The following is a 21,265-nucleotide window of genomic DNA, read 5'->3' on the forward strand; positions in this document are numbered from 1 at the left end:
AGAGGACAAATATCCTTCACATAGACCACACCTCCTCGCACACTTCACTGCCCAATAGGCACCTAGACCACATAACTTCACCGGCCAATAGGCACATAGACCACGCCTCCTCACACACTTCACTCCCCAACAGGCACATAGGCCACATATTTTTCACTGACTGACAGGAACTAAAGCCACGCCTCCTTCACTGATTGACAGGAACTATGGCCACACCTCCTTCACTGAGACAGAGAGGCACTATAGCCACACCTCCTTCACAAACATTTACAGAAATTGAGGCCACACCTCCTTCACCAGGATAGACAGGCATAGACACCATATTCACACACTCATAGACACTTAGGTGCAATTTAGACTTGTCACTCTACCTACGAGCATGTTTCTGGGAAGTGGGTGGAATCAGAGAACCCAAAGAACCCAGAGGAAACCCACACAGACACAAGGAGAACATGCAAAACTCCACATAGACAGTAACTCGAGCACAGGAGAAAACCCAGGAGCTGTGAGGTTAATGTGATAACGTTTCTAAATAACACTATATTAATAATATGCACAGGGGCCCAGTCTGACACACACAAACAACACATGCTGGGGTCTACACACATACACACACAAACACACACACACACATGTACCTGCTGTGCTGAATACTGAGAGACATCAAATAGAAAACCCACTGAGAGCCCAGTGAGAGTGTGTGTTTGTGAAAGAGATGGAAGGGGGTTATTAACAGTAGCAGAAAGCTTACTGGCAGCATTTTTCACCGCCTTGAACCGGACTGCCATTTACATCATACACACGCCATACACACACATGCACAAGCTACAGCAACACAGCCTGTCTTTCTTATGTATCTTTGCTGCATACCTTGACATTTCTTTTCTCCTGCTAAGCTGTGAATCTGCTATGTCTGATAATTCACTACATTCACACACTTCAGTCAGTACCATTTTGAATTTCATGAGGACATCTGGTTATGGGGAAATAAAATCCCCTCTCTTGACTCAGCTTTAGAAGTGTTTACTGAATGCACATTAGTTAAGTCAATTCAATTTTAATTGTCATTCCATCACTATACATAAATGGGACATAGGAGAATAGCATTTTAAAATTATACTTAAAAAGAGAATTCAAATTTAATCTTCTTTTATTTAGTTAGCATTTTTATTGTGCCTTTGTTATTTCAATAAACATTTGAGATTGGAGGAGAATGTTATTCTGTTATTCTGAATGAGTTATAGAATGAGTTAAAGATAAAAAAGGCTTTCAAAACAGCAAAATAAATAAATAAACATGTAAATTAAAATTTTATTACACAATATAAATGAGGTCATAAGAACAGCACTCATTGTAAAAATTATTATTCAAAAGAAGGAGCCTCAGAGATTAATTTGTACTTTTACAGTGCCTTTTTATGTTATTTTTAAACATTTCATGCTAGAACTGTAATGTGGTTCATTATTCTGAAAGATAATTATGCACTATTTAAAGTTATTTTTATTTAAAGTCACGACACTTGATATAATATGTATTATAATATATACTGTGGGTTTCCTAACCAACTGCTGGAAAAACAATAGAGTTGCTTTAAAAAAAAACTGTCAGAAAAATACTGAATTAGATGACACTTTGATTTATTTACAAAATTAAATTATTTAACACAGAACAAGAAGAAACATAAAAAACAAAATCTGTAATTGTTACCGTTTTTATCATTTTATCACAATATCATACTGTCATATTATCCAGCCGTTTTAAGTACTTTATTACACTTACCGGCCACTTTAATGGGAACACCTGTACACCTGCATATTCATCAAATTATCCAATCAGCCAGTCATGTGGCAGCTGTGCAATGCATAAAATCATGCAGATACAAGTCAGTTAATGTTCACATCAAACATCAGAATGGGGGAAAATGTGATCTGAGTAACTTTGACCATGACATGGTTATTGGTGCCAGTTGGGCTGGTTTGAGTATTTCTGGAAATGCTGACCTCCTGGAATTTTCACACACACAAACGTCTCTAGAGTTTTCACAGAATGGTGCAAAAAATAAAAAATAAAAAAAAACATTCAGTGAGCAGCAGTTCTGCAGGCAGAAATGCCTTGTTGATGAGAGAGGTCAGAGGAGAATGGCCAGACTGGCTTGAGCTGACAGGAAGGCTACGGTAACTCAAATAACCACTCTTTATAACCGTGCTGAGCAGAAGAGCATCTCAGAACACACAACACACAGAACCTTGAGACGGTTGGGCTACAACAGCACAAGACCACATCAGGTTCCACTCCTGTCTGCCAAGAACAGGAATCTGAGACTACAGTGAACACAGACTCAACTGAACTGGCCAGGTGAAGAGTGGAGAAAGACCAGGCGATGGTTTTGATAATCTTCAACTTCAACTGAATGAGCTGGGGTACAGGTGTTCCTATTAAAGTGAGTATATATTTAATCACTATTGTAGACAGGCCTTAGATAAGACCAAGAGCCATACTAACCAAGATTTTTTACTAATCATAGGCAAGACAAAACCAAGACTAAAGTTGGTACAAGGCAAAGAGTGCAAAACAGACACACGCACACACACCTGGGTTTTTCTTTGTAACAAATCAGTTAGAAGTTAGATGAGGACGCTGAAATTGCTGTAGTAAGCAGACTGCACTGAAGAACTGAGCAGGCCTGGAGGAGCCAGAAACCTGATTTCCATTTTTAAAATTAAGTGAAAATAACTTGAAAGTTTATATGAAATTTATAAGAATATTTCAAATTTATATGAATAATTGTGACCAGAGTCCCTGGTTTGATCCTGAGCTCAAGTTATTGTCCGTGTAGAATTGTACATGTTCTCCTTGTGTCTGCCTTCGCCCCCCCCTGCCCAAAAACATGGCTGTAGGTGGAATTGGTAATTCTAAATTGCCTCCTAGGTGTGAATGAGTGTGAGAATGTGTGTGTGCATGGTGCAGTGTGATGGACTGGCGTCTCGTTCGGGGTGTTTTCCCGCCTCATGCCCAGTGTTCCCGGGACACGCTTCAGATCCACAGCGACCCTGAAAAGGACAAAGTGCTTACCAAGGTGAATGAATGCTTTTCTTCATGAGATTATGATACAACAAATATTATATTATTAAGCTTATTTATGCCTATCAATAAATTTATGTCAAATAAACCACATTTGGAGAAAACAAGATTTATCTTTAAATTGATATACAAATAAACAGAAGGTCAATTCTCCAGGATCCACACACGACTACATAAAGTACAAATAGTGCAACAAGTATAGGACAATATCAGAGTGCAAAAGTACAAGAGCAGCACAATACGGTGAAATTATATGGGACAGTATGGATAACTACATAATTAGAACAGCATCAGGACGAGCTAGACAGCATAATTGCGCAAAGCCGAGCCAAATGGCTATGCAAATTACCCCTCATAAAAGGCATATGAGAGAGCAGCAGCATATAAGAATATAAAGAAGATAGGAAGATAGACATCTATTATTATGCCATAAATTGATGATGTGAATAGCAATACCATAGAGGGCTTTAGGTTGTGTATATTCAATTCAGGTGTGTATAGGAGGACTGATCCTCATTTAAATCCTCACCTCACTTTTCACTCACACCAGTTATATACCAGTTATATCTCATTTTTCAGTCACAGTCCATGACTGTGCTGCGCTAGGGAAAAAATGACCAGTGATGCCGGATCTGTGGAGCTGCTGTGTACAGGAGTTCTACTCCTCTTGCTGTACCTGCTCCTGCTGAGTCAATGTGTGTTTGAGTGAGAGGGAACGAGGAGCTCTCCAGTTCACACACTCATTTTTCTGCGGGCGATCGTTTGTAGGGCCTTTGCAACCCTTCAAAGCCCCTTGGCGAAGGAGTGAAGAGCCTGCAGGCCAGGTGTGAATTGAAGCCTTAATCTCCTCCGCAGCTAGAGTTAAAAAGACCTGCGGAGTGTAAACTACCTCCATCCAATCCCCAAGGGGAGAGGCCTCGGCAAGGCACACACATATACACACACATACACACCGCACTCAGGATGTTTACACGTACAAAATAATGTGGTAACAGTTTCGCAAATTAGTATTTCAACATGTTTATGTGCACATACTGAAAGTAATAGTACACGGTGTAAGGCAGTCAGAATTCTTTGTACAGACTCATGAAGCAATAAACCAATAAACCCAATTCATAAGAAGGAACGTGACACAAAATTCTTCCTGCTCTATATTTTGGGGTCCAAGCAGCAACAGGTGGTGGAGCGCTATACTTTTTGCAAGGATTTTTTTCTTTTTCTTCTTCTTCTAGCTATTATTACTATTTCTTGAAGTTCACTTCTGCATTATTGGGCTAATCTGTAATTGGGTTTCTGTGGGCCAGTCAGGACTACTGACTGGAAAGCTGTGAGTTTGAATCCTGGTAAAGCCAAGCTGCTACTGTTGGGTCCTTGAGTAAGGCTATAAGCCCTCATCTGCTCAGCTCAGTTGTAAGTTGTTTTGGATAAAAGCATCTGTCAATTAAATAATATAAATTTAATGATGAATTAAAAAGTTAATTAAAAACATGGCTGCCATCAGCCAAGCAGCTTTCAGCATGCATTTCACAGGGATACAAAACATGAACAGTATGCTCATCTATGGCCTCTTCATTGTTTTGTGTAATTTTGCAAGAACTGGCCAAAGGGGGCCATGCTTTCTAAGGATGCTTGGACCCTGCAGATTGTCATGTCACTGACACATTCACTTCACCAGGACAGCTGTTCCAATCTTCCCTACATGTTTACGTACACAGATGTTGAAGAACAAACAATATCAGATTAACAGTGTTAATGCTGAATAACCTAATTACTGGGTTACAATCTAGGCATCCTAAGTGAATTTCTGGAAATCTGATTAGGCCTTTAATCTGATTTAAGGCATCACAACTATGCTGCCTACATGACCACTTGAATAATCTGGTCAAAATCTACACACTTTATGTCAATGCACTTAGTGTGGAAAGAAAGAGAGCATCTGAGCATCTACACAAAGGAATAAGTATGGCATTTACAGCCTGTATTACACACTCCAGCACTGCTATCAGTGCTATTATGGCGAAGAAAATAAGGAGCAAACAAAAGCTGGGGCTCTACAGCAGGACTAGGCGACTTTAGATAGTTAACAAGCTTCTATGTAGAGCTCCTCTCATCTCAAGGGAAATTAATTCCCAGTGGCCATGTACATTATAAGACCAATATATAGTGCTGGCATAGTGGTAGCAGAAGATATGCATAGACATTATTCATAAAATATCCCCACAACTATTTTAATAGATCACAAATAGGTCAGAATTATTACCACCATGTTTATGATTAACTGCTATGATACTGATGCTGGCAGAGGGCCACAAAAAATGGCTTGCAGTGTACAAGTTGAGTAGCCCAGCTTTACAGGAACTGTAATTTAAAGCACACACACACACACACACACACACACACACACACACAAAACATGGCACAACTACCCACTCAGAACACACTGCAAACTCAAGCCAAGAAATCTGGGATAAAATTACACCAGCAGCTATTGATAATGAGCCTTTAGAGTGGTCGCATCTCAAATGATGTCCCCTTGAATAGGCCACAATTTGAAATGCCTCCAAGGCAGCTGTTACAATAAGCATCGTGTCTGGACTCAAACACTAACATCTGACATGAGTGTCAATGGACCAAAGGCTGAGGAGGCACAATAACCCTAATAAACCCACACCACTAGACTGTGCAAGTAAATGGAGAAGAACGCAGAGTCTTCACATTTGAGGACGATGAATGTGAGAGACAGGCCGCATCCAAAATAAACCAACTGTAAGGAATAACTATTTAGGGGAGTAGAGAGAGTCAACTCTTTTGGTCTTACTATCTGCAAATACAGCAATGCTGATTCAAATCAGGACTGAATCAGTCAGGAAGGAGGCGTGGCCTCGGTGCCTGTCAGTTTCAGCAAGAAGAGGTGTACACTCTACTCTTTTTTTTTTTTAAATTCCTGCAAAATAGTGATGGGAAATCTGGCTCTCTTCAGTGAATCATGCAATTGACTCAGCTCACCATAAGAGCTGACTCTTTCGACTCCCAAATGGCTCCTTGCCAAAGTTCTTGGTCGTTGCATGTCTATCACCTAAATTGTTAGAAAATCTACTTGCTAACAGTTTAACGAAGATAAAATCTAAAGTCAAATCTGCAAGGTGCTACATATTTGCATTCTCAAATGCAGCAAACTATCCTACATTATTATTATTGTGCTTCTGTTTCTGCATTTAACTTCCATTAAAGGTAGAATTCAAAGATTCTTGCCTATTTATGCTGATATATCTCCTCAGTACAATACACTACAATAGATCATTATAACAAGCAGCAGTGCAGACAGATCCTCTTGCCTCTTGACACATACACATTCTCTGAATCGCTATGCCGTGCCAGACAACTCAGATGTTGATAAGATTCACTAGATGCACTGTATGCGATTAAAGGCAGAATCATTAATACAGAAGACTGATGAAATTTCAGCATAAGCATATATTATAGCTCGTTAGAAGTGCGAGTTGGCTTCCAGCGCTCAGCTAAAACAGTCTGTACGAAGAGTCGCCTCGTTCATGAATGACACGTCACCGCTGCACAATCCTCATTCACATTGTACTGTATCACACAGCATCTAAACTGCTCTAAATCATATTGTATTCATTTGTTAGCTTCTTTAAACAGCCTTGTCATCACGTCTTCATATTAACACGTGAAAAACACACTGCTAGTCAAAACACTGTGTATTAACATGTTGAACATATAAGAAATGGGTTCACGTTAAATATTGTAGAATTATAAAAGCTAGTTCTAACTATAAAATGCTGTATAGGCATTTATATCACACACCATATATTTGTCTTAGAGTTGATATTAATACTGCCTAATATCCAGTGTTAGTGGGATAAGTAGTGATGCTACTAACTTAACTATATTTTAATAGCATGGCAGTAGCTGAGCTATTTTCAGAATAATGTAGCTTTTCCAGTAACAAGCTATTTTACACCTGTGACAAAATGCTTTATTACGACTTTTCCCATTTTCACACAACTAGTGTTTGATTTTTAAATCAAACAAATTGCAATGTGCATGCTATATATGTGCAGGTTCAATACTTCTAATTAATGTCATTTAGCCTAATAGCTAGCATCAGCCAAATTAAATAACAAGCAATGATGACAAGCCTTATTTTTCATATTGCATAAAATGTCCAAATGTGCTTATTTATATAATTCAGTGTCAGATTGATTACCATATACCCATTAATGTTAACTAGCTAAATATTTCCAGAAACAAACTGAGTGATCTGGTTGTTTTTTTTTTTTTTATGATGATGATGTTTTACGGCTAAGTAATGCTAACTGCTGATTTCCTCTTACAAATAGAAAAGTAAAATTAGCTACACAATAAAATTAAAATGTCTCCGCTGCATTACATCAGTTTAATAAAAAAATAACTTCAATGTTGTTAGCTACCTTTTCTTAGTAGCTTGAGTATAGCTAGATACTTTATCAAAGCCTACTTTATTAAAATCCTAAGTAGCTGTAGCTTGATGTGTTTAGCTTGTAGCTTCCGTAACACTCCTAAAATCATGGCAAATCTCGGCTTAAAATAACTTCCAGTCTTATGGTCTGTGCTTCACCACCCAAGTGCACTTGTCTTTAATAAAACACTCATTTACAGTCTCATTACAATTTGAGAGTGGATGATGAAGAAGTCCTTAAATACAAAGATTTAGCGATTGATGGAACACTTGTTTCATATTTTTTTCATCCGTTAATTTACTACAGCTGCTGTAATAATGTGTTCAAAAGCTTTTCACTGTCAGTCTATGTTGTTCAAAAATACAGGTTTTATCCCAAGCCCTCGAGGCTTTAAATGCATCCATTGGGCTTTAAATGATATATTTTGATCCAGTATTGAGATTTCATTTGCACTGTATCTCAGAACTAGGGCTACACACCCCTAATCAGTAGTAGCAGGCTACTGATCGGAAAGGTCATGAGCTCAAATCCCAGCACTGAAAAGGCTCCCACTGTTGAGCCCTTGAGTGATACCCATAACTCACATGTATAATAAAAGTGTCTACTGGATGAGTGAATGTAATTGTCACAATTAGTATCACCCTTGTGTAGAAAGCATATAAATAAAAGCATGTAAACATTTCTATTCTTTATTACCTTATGAAACATATAGCTTTGATTTACACCCATCAATACTAAGAAAGACAGTTCTGGAGGAACTAAATGCCTCTTAAAATGCAGTTCTTGCCCATTTAAATAAACCGGTGAGACTAATGTAGCTTAACTAAGTAATGAGTGTGATGCTCACACTTTATGCTGGTCTTTGCACGGCCATTAACAATTTATTACAATGGATGACGCTATTCATCTAGCCAGTGGGTCTGGAAATGCTATTGCTCTACTCTCTCTAAGCCTGACTGAATCCTGAGAATCTCCCTAATTCTCTCACTCACACACTGTCATTCTTTAAGTCTCTCTCCCCTCCTTCTCCATCTCCATCTCCATCTCTCCCTCTCTCTCTCTCTCTCTCTCTCTCTCTCTGCTGATCTCCATCTGTTCCTTCATTTTTTTACGCTCTGCCACCAGCTCCCGCTTACAGATCCGGCTCGGGATGTAAACGCTGTTCGAGCTTACCTGACCCACATCAAATTCCTTAAAACCCCAAATCCAGCATCTGAAAGGCACAAAACTGGGACTGGAGGTTTTTTTTTCACCCAAAAGACGGAGACACAGTGGCACCAATGTATTACACAACAGCCAGTCATAAATCACGACTGCAGAGTTATAAAACCTATTATCTGCCATTTTGAAGGCATAATGCTGAACAAACCTTGGCGGCTCTGTGTAGGCTCTGATAAGAGACCACATCTCTGGCAAGCGTGGCTCACTGACCGGGAATACTAATGAAATGCACATATTGAACAAAGCATGAGTATAAAGCCAAGTAGTATTTTTTTTCCTGAATTCACATTTTTTTTTGTGTAAAATTATCAATGAAATCAGTAAATCATTAATGAAGAGTGATATTTGGTAATAATTACTTAGGGGTTGTGACAAATACTAATTATTTTGTATGATTATGATAAACAAACCTGGATTAATTATATGATTAATCACAGGGATGGACAAATCAGTAGCCTGGTGTGAGAGCCAAGTGGATTTCATGTTTTCATTAGTTCTTTATTCATAGTTGCCCAACAGACAAGTCGGCCTAACACCCAGAAAAATAAAAAACTACTCCTTATTTATTTTCACAAAAATTATTTTTAATATTAGATTTATTGCACATTTATGGTCATATTAGGTGATCTTTCCCGCACTGTCAGAAAACATGATCTCATGCTACTTTGGCCAAAATGTTGGTAGTTTGTATGACAACCTGATGGGGTGAAAATGATTAAACATGGTCTCAAATGAATGACTAGTCTACGAGACAAATATTTTCTCACTTCAAAACACAAATCATGTCATGAAGCATGTGCATTACACAATTTTTGGCAGTAGTGCAGCGTTTCTTAGCATACACAATATATATTTTTAATAAATGCTGTGTGTCATCAAGTCACCATCCTGCTTTCAGTTTACAGCTTAGTCGATCCCAAAAAGAGCTGATTCACTGATTCCAGATATTGATAACTAAGAGTCAATCCCACAGCTTTGGAATATTATTTGCCTCATGCACACATGTGGCACTGCAAAGAAATATTTTTAAATAAATATTTTTGGTATTTTTTTAATCCAACTAAGAAATTAATTAAAATAATAATCAATAGATCAATCAATTGTCAAAATAATACTAGTTGCAGCAAACGAAATATATCCGAAAGAAGTCCAGCAGAAAGCTGTCACGCTCCTCATCTTTCAACTCAAGTTGAAACACATGGATAGACAATAAAGACACTAGCAAGACTTAATAATATATGTTTAGGTAATGCAAGGACAGAACGCCTCATCTCATAACTGAAACACTGGCCAATGACTAGATGAGTTTTTTGTCGAAGTAGCAAACACAATGTGCTACATGATCATATATTTGTTTATTTTCCTTATTAATGAAAACGTAACTAGCTAACTAACTCATCATACGTCATTATACCACTAGTCAGTTTCCAGGCAACCAAAACATGAGACATGGCCAGCTTTCACTTGTCAGGTGGGCTAACTAATTAATTTATGATTTGTCCACTCCTGAACCATTTCTATATCAAGTATAACATCCACACAAATATGACTGCCACATGCTGTAACATAGTGAAAACTGTGATTATTATGACGTATATGATATATAATTCCAGGCCTAGTTCCCATGCACATGCTATTGTTCTGACACATGCCTAAAAATCAATTATAGCACTGAAACAGGCAGGCTGAAGTAGGTTTTCTCCAGCCTGCGTCTCTGAGCACTCCAAACACATCTGATGGACTTCAATCAATTCTGCTACTACAGCTGTTCCTCGCCATTGACTTTTGAATTTCATATTTTCTACCACCTTCCATTTTTTTTGGTCCTCTCCAGAAAAAGAGAATATAATCAGTCAGCCATAGAAGCACGTTGCGGAGTTGCTGTTGCTGATGAGAGAAGGCGGCCTTGGTTCAAACACAAAGACACACTCCTGTTATGCACTCAGACAATATTCACTGCTCAGAATGGAAATATATATATTTTTCTTTTCATTCTGAAAGCAATTTCTTCTCACAATTTGGAGTTTGGAGTGTGAGTTTGGGGGGGTGGGGTGGGGGGGGGAAATGCATGTCTGAAAGAAAAAGAGTGAGAGAGAGAGAGAGAGAGAGAGAGAATGATGCTGGATAAAACATTACTAGAAATCATGTTAGCACTGATACATTTAATACTGGATAAAAAAGAGCTGTTTAAAAGATTACGAGGCCTTTCTTAAAAACAGAAAGGAGCTGAACGGGATGATGATCGCTGCCCGAAAGCCTTTTGTCTTTAGGTGATGGTGGTGACGAACACTACAGCACAAACTGTTACGACTCACACAGACTAAAAGAGAACGAGAGTATCTTTCCCAGTAATTTTCGCACCACAGGTTATTTAATGCTACATTCTCCTTAAGAAAGCAGTACAGTAGATCTACACTCACTGGTTGCGTTAATAGAAACACCTATACCTCTTTTTGTTCATGCAGTTATGCAGTCAGCCAATCATGTGGCAGCAGCACAATGCATAAATCATGCAGATACAAGTCACGAGCTTCACTTAATGTTCACATCAAACAACAATATGGGAGAAAATGTGATCCCTGTGACTTTAACCGTGGCATGGTTGTTGGTGCCAGATGGGCTTGTTTGAGTATTTCATAAACTCCTGGGATTTTTTCACACAACAGTGTCTTACACGGAATGGTGCAGAAAAAAACCTCCAGTGAGAAAAAGGTCAGAGGAGAAAGGCCGACTAGGAAGACTAAGGAAACTCAAATCACCACTCTTTACAACCGTGGTGAGCAGAAAAGCATCTCAGAACTCACAACACTTCGAACCTTGAGGTGGATGGGCTACAACAGCAAAAGACCACATTGGGTTCCACTCCTATGAGTCAAGAACAGGCTCACCAAAGTGGTTCTTTGGACAGTTAAGAGTTCATATACTATGGGGCAGTTGTGATTGGTCACAAGGTGTTGATTCATTTTCTATAACAGCAGCTCTGACAATAGTTCCTGCTGCTAATATAAACACAGGTTTATATTAATGCACTCATTCTAATAGATCATTGGTTCTATAGTAGCACCTAGTAAGACTCTCCTGTAAGGAGACTTTTTTGAAATTAAAATGTATAAAAGGAGTTTCCAGTGCTTTGTAACAGCTCAGGACAGATGACTGCACTTTCCAGTTTCAAGATTTTTTTTTTGTGATGATGAATTTTTCTGTCTTATTAACATAAAGAGAGAGAGAGAGATAAAAGAGAGGCTGATGAGGAACAACAGTATTCAGCTGCTATAATGGAAGTGATAACAGGAACTAACGTATCATGGATGGTCCACAACATTAATGTAACTATAAAGAGATAAAAAGTACAAAGTGACATTCATTAATCAATAAACAACTTTCATTGTTGGCAAACTGCCCTGGTATATTTGGAATAAAACCCTTTGGGACACACAACTTCCAGGTGATAACAGCAACTCTGCTTCGTGTTTTTTCGTCAGATTTTATTCCTTACTTAGCTACTTGGAAACCTCTCTGACAGGGAAACACTGTGTTGTAAATTTATGCATATAACCTTCTCCCAGAGCGACAAACCAAAGAACCCTTAAGGCTTTTGGACTGAACCTTTACTTTTAAGAGTTTACAGCTAAGCTGATGAGGTTTAAGGGTTTTACTCAAGAAATCAACAGTGTCTCTGGTGTGAGGTGAGACGTGAAATCATAACCACTGCATTTTTTTCCACATCCTGCTTGTATACATCTCACCCACTGAATGATTATGCCACAGAAAAAGTACTGTATTGCATTTTCAGTAAAAATACACACAAAAAAAGATGCAGGAATATCACATTTGTCCTTACACATAAACTGCCACTTCATAAAATTCTTCTTTGCTCTAATATTTCAGCGAGATAAACTGCACTTGTAGTTGAACTGTCTGAGCTTCACTGTTTACTTACATAATCTCACAAATAGCTCCAGACAGGAGGTCAGTATGACTTGTAAACGTGATTATATCTCTATTATTATGCTGTTTGGAATCATTTTCATATGATAGACATGGAACATGAAGTCAGTGGGATATTACGAATATGCTTTGTGTCAGTGGGATATTTATGATTTATGCCGCAGCTAGAAACTATGAGAAGGAAAAGGAGAGCTAGTGTGTGTGAATGCATGTGTGAGAGAAAGCAAGATCAGTACAAGGAATCACTGCTATCCTTTATGAGCGTCTTTGTCCGTGAGACAGCATAGAAGGATGGAAGGAGAAGCGCTGAACTCATCGGTGTCCGTTCTTCTTGGACTTGAGTGTCATTCAGAGACTCTATTTACCTGCTGGCTGCCAATCAGGAGCAGTTTGTAAGGGTGTGACGACTCTATAGCCTTTACTTACTCAAAGCAGAGAGGTGAGGAATGAGTCGATTAGCCTGTCCATCAGAGAGAGGATTTCCAGCTCCTGTGTAACCGTAGAGGCCCGAGTTATCCGGCTAGTTTATTAGCATCACTCAGACCTCCTTCAGTGACCAATCACTCAGAAAGGACGACTCTGTTAAACGCAATGCCATTCCTTCAGCACGCTTTCGCATATACCGTGTGTCTTTTTGAACGAGGTGGATTGATTGCATGGTGTCAGGGAAGGAAAGAATGAAATCATGGACTTCATGGCGCATAATATGTGTAATTATTAGTGATTGAATGGAATAAGATTATAGTATTCAAATAACTTTAAATTTTTATTTAAGGTCTATTAGCTTTAGTTTCAGTGATAAAGTATGTTTGATGTTTCCACTGAAGGCCAACTGCATTATGCATTTTTTTTTATCACTTAGTAATCAGACTATTGGACTACACTCTTATTTCATTATCTGCAAGTCAAAGAAGTGTATCCAAATTTATTTACTGAATCAAGTCACTCCAGTGACCGAGTCACTGGCCAAAGGTTTGTGCACACCTGACCATCACACCCATATGTTCTTGGTGAACATCCCATTCCTGGAGCAGGTTTGGGCCTCTTAGTTCCAGTGAAAGAAAATTGTAATGCTACAGCATACAAAGACATTCTAGAGAATTGTGTGCTTCCAGTTTTGTGGCAACAGTTTGGGGAAGAATCACATACGGGGATAAATTCACAGTGATAAATTCAAATATTTACAATATATTTTTGTGAATCCATTTATTTCTGTAAAGCTGCTTTGTGACAATGTCCATTCTTAAAAGCGCTATACAAATAAAATTGAATTGAATTGAATATGGGTGTGATGGTCAGGTGTCCACAAACTTTTGGCCATATATGGTATCTGAAGCTGGTCGTGGTGGTCTTAGAAGACCTAATGTGACCTAATGTGACTTAGAAGACCTAATGTGGCCTTTAGTGCCTTTACGACCAAAGATGGTTGAAAAAAGTTGTAAGCAGTGTAAGAGATTTTGTCTTACAATCTTAGAGTGTGAGTGCTGCTACGACATGTCACCATCAATAGAATAAAAAATAAAAAATAAACATCCTTATTACCACTTCACCACCCCATTTTCTGTACAAGTCCGAATCACAGTGATTGACTGAATGTTCACTGACGTAAACAGAAGGTAGTTCTTTTATCACAGGTCTACTGGTTGAGGTTCTACATGGAGAACACACATTATCACAAAGTTTGTTATAGAATTTGGCCGTGAATTTATTGGGATCCATACAGTGTGACAAGTAATAATCTTAAAAGACCGCTTAAAAAGTTAAACCAGCTTAAATATATTATATTTTTGTGTAGTAATTTTTAACAGTAGACAGTGTCACAAGGCAGCTTTACAAAAATCTCGATGTAGATTTATATTTAGATCCCTAATGAGCAAGCCTGAGGCAACAGCGGTAAAGAAAAACTCCCTGATTAGAAATGATAGGAAGCAGAATCATCCTCTTCTGAGTGACACAATAGTGCGATTATAAAGCATTACTCTTCTACTATAAACTCAAACAGTACTAAGAGTGTTGAAATGATGTTCAGTATGAGTATATTGTGCAAAAGAGTTCTGGGATGAGCAGGACAGTCTTTATGATTACAGCAGCAGTTTTTAGGTACTACTGATTGATTACCTATAGTCCTCAGGATATTCCTCTGTATTAAAACTCCATCATCTATAATGTGCTTTGTGAGTGTTTATAACACTCCTGAGTGCTCATGCTTACTCCAACCCTCGAATTTAGTTGTATTCGTGCATGTGTGTGTATTTAATTAGAGCTCTTTCTGTTTTTCATGCATCTATCTCACTCTTGTTTCTGGTCACTTGGTCGAAATTTAACCTTGCGGCCCCGGTATCACTGTCGGCTCTTTAACACCTCTATGCTCTGCCTCATTGTAAGTCGCTTGGGATAAAAGCATCTGCCAAATGAATAAATGCAAATGGAAATGCCATCACTCTCGCGCTTTCTCTCTCTCTCTGGTGGGTGTGAGTATACAAAATGAATTTTCAGTTTGAGTCTCTTGATCAAATCTGTGGTGCCGTGTCAGCACACCCTCATAGAGACAGTGGACACACGTTTTTCCTTAATCCCCTAATTAAGACACTTTGTTAGCTTGCTGCTTTGTCCCAGGAGGTTTGTCTTGCTTATGAGTAAACACGTTCTGTGCACAAATGCTAATTAACTCCGTTTACACTCCGAGACACTCGGAGCGTGCCCTTAAAAACACTGTAGCAGGAATATCTGAAGACTGTAACAGACATCGCTTAATAGACATACATGTAGCCAAGTGCATACGCCTTCCCGAGTAACAGCAGGTAACAAAGCACACTACTAAGAATATACGTAGTCTCAGCCAAGCACACTGCCCTCCAACATTTAACCATATGTTTGAACACACACATTCCGGCAATGCTATGTGTTTTGCAAGGTTTGTGTATCTCTCTACCAATGTCTCTCTATCAATTTGATTTAAATCTGCAATGTTAATACAATTTAGAGATCCGTAAGACGCCATGCAGTGAAATGAATTGTGATACAATATGATTCAGTATTGTGTAAAAATTAAACACTGTTCGCTTTGAGGAATAGGGGGACACATCTCCTGTGTCAACTGAGACACAGAGGCCACGCCTTCTGACTGACACACAGAGGCCACGCCTTCTTACTTGGAACTGACAAGGACATAGTTCAAGCTGCCTCCATTGAGGAGGAATTGAGGCACAGTGAGAGCCTCTTTCAGCCTCTCTCATCATTTCAATTTCTCTTTCAAGGATGGAGGCACAGAGGCCACACCTCCTTCACTGGGATCGAGGCACAGAGACTATGTCTACTTCACTGGGACTGATAGACAGAGGTCAAGCCTCTACCATTGAGATTGAGGCACAAAAACCTTTAACTGGGATTGAGGCACAGAGACCACACCTCCTTCACAGGGATCAAGGCACAAAGGCCACATCTCCTTCATTGGGACTGACAGAAAGAGGTCAAGCTTCCACCACTGAGATCGAGAAACGGAGGCCACGCCTACTTCACTGGGACTGAGGCACAGAGGCCACGCCTCCTTCACTGGGACTGAGGCACAGAGGCCACGCCTCCTTCACTGGAACTGAGGCACAGAGATTATGTTTCCTTCATTGGGACTGAGGTAGAGGCCATACCTCTGTCATTGGAAACAAAGACACAGAGACCACAACTCCTTAATTGGGACTGAAGCACAGATAGTACGCCTCCTTAAACAGTATTGACAGGCACAGTGACCACGCCTCCTTCACTGGGACTGAGGCACTGAGAAGCATGGAAAGTGAGAGCCAAACACTCAATAACAAGGAAAATTCACATAACGTTTCTAAATAATAATATATTTCCCACTGTTTTGAAACAGCACAGGTGTACTGTAAATACTGAAACAGGTGCAGTGATTCAAATGAATACATTTTACATCATAGTGATTACCTCTCATGTGCATGTAGCCAAATTATGAATACTTGGAAGCAAACACAAATATGAGCAATTCTTCCTTTCTGATGTGAAGGGGAAAAAAGCTGGATTTGCATTTGCTGCCTCAAGCACATTCACACACATAGCCACAGTTTGATGGGAATGTGCCATCGGCAGCTGGCGCGCACGATGTGCCACTTTTCAAGTGTTTCACAGCCCCTCTCTGGTACTTTATCACTGCATTTTCTCCTGCTTCAAATGCCTATACTGTTCATTTCAGAACCATGGACAAGGACAGGGCTGGATGCCACAGGTGCTTACAGGAGTGTTGCCCAGGGGCGTACAACGTGGCTGTGAAATTTTACACACGTTTCTATCCACCAAGCAAACACTGGTGTGGAGCACTGCATTTGAATCAATGAAGGAAAAAATGTATATACAAATGTATTCCAACAGCGTCTGCCTGCAAGTCCCATCACCCACAGCCAACTGCCAATGTGCAAATACTAATAACGGGCAAATATCAAATGCAATTTCATTTCAGTCAGCAAGGGATGGGGGAAAAAAAACTTCATAGAAATTCATACAATTTTTTTTTCTTGCTTCAGGTCGACATCTCTCACCAGCCATGATCAATCTCTATAACAGAGTCGCCCTGCAGTGGAGATCAAAAGTAATGTTAGAGTGGGATGTGGATTCTGCTGTGCCTGGAGATGTTAGATGGTGTTCAGCACACCTAGCAGTGGATCACTGTAAGACCACAGGAAAAAAAAAAACATCACAGAGATATAAAAGACACCCCCAGAGGCACGTTTACAGTGGAGGCACTGCAGTCCAGCCCAAAAAAGAGACAGTTCCAGCAATCACACCACACCTACAGAGCATATATGAAGTCTCAACAAATCAAGTGTATTGATGTGAACTATTACAAAATTGTCATGATATATAGAAACTTCAATGCAAAAAAAATATTGTACTTGCCTTGTATTAGGACTGGATGTATATAGAGATGATCCCAGAGAAGAGCTTGGTATAGGCTATGTGTGTATATATATCCAGTGTGTCTATATTAAGCCGGAAAAATAATTCTTGCTCTTGCATTAAAAGATTTTAAAAATGACTGGAAAAAAAAAACTTCTCAGCTTCACAGCTGGCACTCTGATTTTGTTTTTTTCCAAAAAATTGCTTTCTATACGATTAATATTAATAACATTGCAAGATCATTTGCACATTATGTTTATGATCATAAATATATCTATATATTTAGATTATTAACAGTCAAATTATTTGGTGGGATAAAAACAAAATAAGGTGCAATATGTTACAGAATAATAATAATAATAATAATAATAATAATAATAATAATAATAATATTAATAATAACAGTGTTTCCCTTCAACGTATTGCTCGATTTAAAAAAAAAAACCTGACAACTTAGATCACATCAGATCAGATCAGATCAGATATTATTATTTTTAGATTTAGAAATTCGGATAGGAATTAGATGTATCCAAAAACGAGGAGATATACTCACAAATACCATACGCCTGTGTTTATATTGCCATGTTTCCGTCGCCTAGGACTTGCAAGGGGGGGAAAAAATTACCCACCAAATGTCGAGCAATTTATAATGTTGCCAGAAATGAAAGTAAGATCTAATATGCAGATATGCGACTGCAGTTCAGTCTGCTAGAGGAGAGCCGCGAGCACGCGCACATAATAGTGTAAATAAATATAAGAGTGTTAATCTGGCGGAAAACGGACAGAGCTCCACACACAGACGACGACGGACAGATCTCATCACAGTACCTGCTTCTCTCTCTCCCTCTCTCTCCCTCTCTCTCTCTCGACGTCACCGTGAGAAAGACGTAACACGGTTCTTCCTATATAGAGTATGAAAAGCCAAAAGGGTCAAAACTCAACCTGATCTGTTCCCTTACATCAGGGCTGCTCACACTTCTATGACAAGAGAGCTACTTTTTCATATTATTATTATTAATATTATTATTATTATTATTATTATCATCATCATGGTACGATCCACCACGTACAATATGCATGTACACTGTAAATTTCGAGTTGGAGAAATTAATCTTATCAAATAATATTACGCAATCGATTTTCATTCAAAGAAATTGCAATAGTAATATACAGCAGCGAGGGCGTGGTCAAGCGTCAGCGCCGAATGGAGAGGAGGCGGGTCAAACCGACGAGTAACGTGTGATGACTTTCACCTGTGTCTTATTTCCTCCAGTCTACTTATTTGTGTCTCTTTGTGTGTTCAGTAGCTGCCGTAACCGTAGAGAGAGAGAGGGCGATATAGATATAGGCGGAGCTTGTGAGACACACATGAACGCACACACACATGCACGCACGCGCACACACCCACACACCATGAAGCGTGAACCCGAACTTGATGGCTAAAAGCTGAGAGTCCAGGACAAATAAGAAAGAAAGAACAAAAGAATAACAGTGCCAGAATGCATTGCAGATATACCGATAAATGTAACTATATATCGCTAGTTAGTGATCTACAAGATGATGAGCGTGATGGCGTTGATGGTGGAATTAGCGTGAAAGTTGAAGCTTTGGAAGCTGGACAGACTAAAGGACTAAAGTGTCTCTGCATTGCTCTCTTTAGGTAGAGATGAAGCGACGGCTAATTGACCACTAGCAGCAGATGAGTGAAAGGCATTGTGGGTAATGTAAGAAACCGTTAACCAATGTAAAAATAGATCATGTCAATAAGAGAAACATAAAGTAAAACAGCAACTCGGAATGTCCAAAATAAATCTCGAACGCCACTGATGATCATTTGTAAATTATAAAGATTAATATGCAGTCATTCAGGGTGGATTTTGCCTTTTACAGTATGTATGTGCATAAGCATGTACTGTTTTCTCTAATAAGCTAAAGCATAGTGCTCGTGATTCACATGCTACTAATAACACTGGGGAGTGCTAATCAGACAGTGCACAATGCTGAGGTTATGCTGAGGTTACACTGCACAATCTTTACTTGGATTACAGTCTTGATTCACAGTCCTGATCAGTCTGCACTAGGCTGATGTAATCTGCAGATGTTTGGGGCAGTCAGACTTTGGCATAGAAAACTGAGTAGTGTACAAGGGGCACAGAATCCAGTTTTCCTCACCCTGATTGAATGTCACACCAGTCATAGCAAGTAGGTGTAAATCAAATGATTCTTTATGATCCGACTCCCAAATATGAATGGAATCCATCAAAGGGTGGGGAAAAAAGGAAATACAGGAAGGAATAAAAGATTGCAACTGGTGTTTGTGGCAAAAAGGGAAGAAAAAACTTGTATTGTGATGCCAGCACCATGAGTGCCTGTACAATAAGAAGCTGAATAATTATCACACACACACACACACACACACAAACACACACACACTAAGTAAAAAGCTGTGCTGCAATTGTTGAAGCATTGTTGTTTCTGTTTCCTAGCAATGGGAAAGTGCGTTTTTGTGTTTGGTTTCAATTCAGAGGCAAATCACAAGTTGGTTAGTGTGTGTTCTCCAATTTTTCAGTCACCACAAAAAATTTACAAAAAAAAATCAGTTTACAAAAAAAAAACCCTACAGACCTTTAATTACAGGCTCATCCACATGAAAGCCTGCCAGCTAAGAGGCTTGAAAACACAATCTTCGAGCTGTGGGTGTTGATCTATTACCACTGAACTATCACAGCCCTAGAACCCTAGACACTAGACCAAAATAACCTACAGAGGTTAAATAGATCATGGCCTAGGAGAAATCTTGGCAGACTGACATCTTACTAACACACTCAGTACTGACTTTTCCTTTAATTTGTCACTCTTCTGTATATGTTCCATTCATTTTAGCTAACAATGGCCATGATTGGAAATATCTGAAGGAAGATATTCAGATTATGCAGGTATGCAATTTTGTGAAATCTGAACATCTTGATTTGTAAATTACGTATGGCATGACCACTGGAGCAGCCAATCATATTTCAGGGCTGGCCACGGCTACCCCAGTTCACCCCTTAGCTCCGTTCCTGCATCCTGCACATTAATACTACGATACATGCAACAACATTTTATTTTTCACATTCTGTTTGATAAAAAATTAAGCACACAGTATTGATTTTCCAAAAAAAAAAAAAAAAGTCAGAATCAAAAACATCGATCTGCCCACCCCTAACATACAGCCCAATTGATTTTTAGAAGTTTTGGCACTGCTAGCATTCCATACTCAGCCTCTTTCACCCTTCTGCAGTGTGTACTTCAAAGCCCATATGACACATACTACATGATGATAAGGCTGTTAGGATAGTGGTGAATTAGAGCTCTCATTGGCTGATACGTTCAGATCTTTAGATAAATAGAGCACCCCGCCTCCCCCCCTCCACTACAAAGTGCTGATGACTGACTGACACAAGCCCATGGATGTTCTCCTGTTCCACGTCTCTTCCCTTCTGTGGTGTCATGTTGATGTATGAAGTCATTTATGAGCATAATAAACTTATTCTGTGTCAACATGGTGCTACTGAAGCTTCTCTGTGTGATTTTATTCCAAAGAAGCACAGTGCTAGAGCCCTTTTGTTACTGCTGGGATTAAGCAGTTTTATGATTCGTTATGTCTCTCG

At 39.1% G+C, this 21,265-nt stretch overlaps 1 protein-coding gene across 2 annotated transcripts in view; it reads right to left on the minus strand.

The window, feature by feature from the left end:
* The window catches only part of gabbr1b (gamma-aminobutyric acid (GABA) B receptor, 1b), a 109,040-nt gene extending 90,576 nt beyond the window's left edge, over nucleotides 1-18,464 (minus strand). The window contains exons 1-2 of one of the 2 annotated variants that reach the window (XM_026942212.3): nucleotides 18,169-18,464; nucleotides 17,616-17,698 (exon numbers count right to left, since the gene is read on the minus strand). The gene's annotated coding sequence lies outside the window, so the exon portion shown is untranslated. Of the gene's footprint in view, nucleotides 1-17,615 lie in introns of both variants that reach the window. The other variant, XM_026942211.3, reaches the window with a different exon arrangement.
* Nucleotides 18,465-21,265: the final 2,801 nt, after the last annotated feature.

Source organism: Pangasianodon hypophthalmus, chromosome 29, assembly GCF_027358585.1.
Source record: "Pangasianodon hypophthalmus isolate fPanHyp1 chromosome 29, fPanHyp1.pri, whole genome shotgun sequence".
NCBI classification, from domain to species: Eukaryota; Metazoa; Chordata; class Actinopteri; order Siluriformes; family Pangasiidae; genus Pangasianodon; species Pangasianodon hypophthalmus.